Source organism: Myotis davidii, unplaced genomic scaffold (assembly GCF_000327345.1).
Source record: "Myotis davidii unplaced genomic scaffold, ASM32734v1 scaffold592, whole genome shotgun sequence".
In the NCBI taxonomy this organism is placed as follows: domain Eukaryota; kingdom Metazoa; phylum Chordata; class Mammalia; order Chiroptera; family Vespertilionidae; genus Myotis; species Myotis davidii.
The window spans coordinates 597326-601272 of record NW_006284844.1 but is presented as its reverse complement, the minus strand read 5'-3'; positions in this window follow the sequence as shown (position 1 = coordinate 601272).

The window sequence follows — 3947 nt, the reverse complement described above, 5'->3', positions numbered from 1 at the left end:
CGGGGAGCCAGTGAGCCGGGCTGCGCAGATGGTTCCCATTGCCCAGCATTAAGACTCAAATCTAAAGCAGAACGCCGGCTCCCCCAGGTACCGGCACAGCTGGCTTCAGTGACAGAGGCCTCCCTCCCGGGTCCTCCCTCGCCCTCCTCCTCCTGCTTAAAAGGCAGCCTGCATCCTTGTCAGAAATCCCCACATCAGACATTATTTACAAGTGCCCGACCAGCTCATAAATCATGCCAGCATCCCACACCGGCCTTTGTGAAGTCGTCCAGGTGACAGGAGTCAGCATGTTTGTAATCATGTGCAGGAAGGGCTGACACAGTCATAGACTGCCAAGTGGGCACCCAGATTGTGCAGCGCAAAGCTGCTCCAGAGAGGAAGTAAGGATGTGTGCAGCGCTACACGCGGCTGAGGTGGCAGTGGCAGTGGTGATGGAAATGGTGATGATGATGATGATGAAGGGGATGGTGATGGTGACGGGGACGGTGATGGTGATGATGGTGATGGTGATGGGGATGATGTGATGATGGTGATGGAGATGATGGTGGTGATGGTGAGGATGTGATGATGGTGATGGAGATGATGGTGGTGATGGTGAGGATGTGATGATGGTGATGGAGATGATGGTGGTGATGGTGAGGATGTGATGATGGTGATGGAGATGATGGTGGTGATGGTGAGGATGTGATGATGGTGATGGAGATGATGGTGGTGATGGTGAGGATGTGATGATGGTGATGGAGATGATGGTGGTGATGGTGAGGATGTGATGATGGTGATGGAGATGATGGTGGTGATGGTGAGGATGTGATGATGGTGATGGAGATGATGGTGGTGATGGTGAGGATGTGATGATGGTGATGGAGATGATGGTGGTGATGGTGAGGATGTGATGATGGTGATGGAGATGATGGTGGTGATGGTGAGGATGTGATGATGGTGATGGAGATGATGGTGGTGATGGTGAGGATGTGATGATGGTGATGGAGATGATGGTGGTGATGGTGAGGATGTGATGATGGTGATGGAGATGATGGTGGTGATGGTGAGGATGTGATGATGGTGATGGAGATGATGGTGGTGATGGTGAGGATGTGATGATGGTGATGGAGATGATGGTGGTGATGGTGAGGATGTGATGATGGTGATGGAGATGATGGTGGTGATGGTGAGGATGTGATGATGGTGATGGTGGTGATGGTGACGGTGATGATGATGATGATGATGGTGATGGTGATGGTGACGATGGTGATGGTGATGGTGATGGTGATGTGATGATGGTGATATCTATATTTTTTTCTCTAATAACACACACTTTACATAGATCAAAATTTGTAAAACATTTTAATTGATTAGATAGTTAGCTATTTTTTGTGTTTCTTCATTCTAAAAAGTGGGATTAGCTATCTTTTACTATTGTGCTGTGAACAAGCCTCCCCAAACTCCATGGCTTAAAATCATGCTTATTCCTGTCCATGCCTGTGTGCTGATGTGGTTGGTCGGTCTGGTCTGGGCTTGGCTGGGCACAGGTCTGCTTCTGTCCCCGTCCTCTAGGTGAATGGGTCTTCTGGGCAGGGTCTCTGCACTGGCTGTGCCTGAGCACGGGTGACACGCCCAACAGCACAGGCACATCTCGAGCCTCCGCGTGTGACCGGTGTGGTCAGAGCTCGCCACCGGGCTCAGAGCCAGTTGTGGGCAGGAAGTGCGTGCCCACAGGAGGCCCTGGCGGCTGTGGGTTCAGCGTGCTGCTCACTGACCCCTCACTCAGATGCAGCTCAGCACATGCATGTGTCCTGAGTGTCTTGGTCGCAGAGCCATGTGCAGAGTGTGGCTGAAGGCAGACAAGGGGATGCGTGTGTGGGAGCTGTCTCAGACATAGAGAAAGCAGGGCACGCTCCCTGCATAGGCACATATATTCCGCCAGGTGCCTGGAGCAGCGCCTGTGGCTTAAACACATCTCTTACCAAAGCCCGTGATAAAGCCTGGGCGAGGCATGAACACTGTGTTCAGTGGTGGATGGAGATCCTGTGACTCGAGGAGCAGCTAAGTGATAATGGGGTTCAGCGTAAGAACATATTATATAGATGGTACATGTACGTATATACACACACACATATGTGTGTATATGTATGTGTGTGTGTGTGTGTGTGTGTTTGATGGATTGCAGAGAGGAAGGGAGAAGGAGAGAGCGATGGAAACATCAATGATGAGACAGAATCACGGGTCGGCTGCCTCCTGCACGCCCCACGCTGGGGATCGAGCCCACAACCCGGGCCTGTGCCCTAACTGGGAATTGAACCCTGACCTCCTGGTCCTAGGTCGATGCTCAACCAATCACATAGCCCCGCCGGCCGGGCTAGATTATATTTTTAATAAACAACAGTTATGTCATTAAGTTAAGTCACGTTGGCTACTGTTCCAACAGCTCAGATCCCCAGAGAATGGTCTGTATTTCACAGTTCCCGTCAAGTTAAGACCTTTCTGCGGTTAAATTTACATATTTTCCTCTCACAGGTTTTCCCCTTTAGTTGTGTCTTAGTTAGCAGAAGTCCTTTCCTTTTGGCTTTTCCATTTTTCATACTCTCACTGTGACAGAGATATGCCACGTCATGCATTTGAAGCGGACACGCTCTGTTTCGTGTCCCTCGGTCTTTCATGCCCGAACGAGACGCAGGAGAATGTGTCTTTCCGCTCAGCGCCGAGCACACATGTTTTGCAGAGCCGCGTTTGTGGAGCGTGGGGTGTGGCGGCCGCGCCCCGTCTTGTGATGAAACGCACGTTGACGATGAAAGGGAAGTTCATGTAAATAGACTTGGAAGGGAAGACGCTTGAACAAACCCAGCTGGTTGCCCCGAGGGCGCTGGCAGTCCCCCGCACTCACAAGCCCTGGCCCAGGGCCACAGGGCTCTGACTCGATTCCAGACGGGATGCACTTTCAGTGACGGCGTGTTCGGTCGGGGGTGGTCTCCCCCGAGGCAGGTTCAGCTGCTGAGAGCAGTCGTGTTGCTCCCGGGGCCACGCATGGACTCCGTGGTCAGACATGGGGAGACCCCAGGCTGCTGTGTTTGTACATCGGTTTCAGGGCCGACCACAGGCGTCCTTGGCGCTGCACCCGCGGGTGAGAGGGTCAAGTGCCGATTTTACAGTCGCTCTGCGGAGCCTCAGAAAGCGAGAGCTCCGCTCCGACCCCGGCCCTGCAGACGCTGACTCGGTGTATCTGAGAGGCCCTCTCAAAGCCCCATTGATGCCGGGCCCTGGGGAGCTGAAATAGAGCCGTGTAAGTGCTTTGTAAACACGGCCGCGCGCCAGCTGCGCGGTCTCCTGTTTCCCCGGGACAGCCTCGGGCTGCTCAGGACCGCCGGCCTCGCCCGCCAGGTGTGCCCGGCCCCTGCTGCTCGTTCCTGCAGAAGAACTTTAATTGTCACTTGGAAATGAAACTGTATCTGCAACGTCAGATGCCGGTACTGCATTGAAGTCGCTACTTCTCCGAGAAGGCGGCCGGGCTGCGAGACTGTCTTGATGGAACTTCTGGTCGACCTTGCGATGCACTGTCTCCTGTGAGCTCCTCCCGCCCACGGCCGCTGTCGGGAAGGACCGGCAGGCATGTCCCGCGTGGCGTTGCCTCGTGACTGTGCTTGGGAAGGGCACCCAGGTGTCTCCGGGAGGTACTGGCTGTGTGGCTGGGAAGGCTAATTTCCTGCTCCGAAGCCCAGGTACCCCTGAGAAGTCTAGTTTAAGGGCAACTGCAGAGGAAGGCTTTCACATGGCTCCTGCTCCTGAGCTGGCTTCTCGTCCTTGCATTTGGGTGGAGAACACACCCTGCTTGGCATTTCAGCGCCTTTGTCCAGCCCAAGCTCCCACTTCCAGGAAAACAGCGTTTCTGCTTCAAATAGTGCGAAGAGCATCGGACACAGCCCACCTCTGGGGCTGCAGCAGGGACGGGCCGG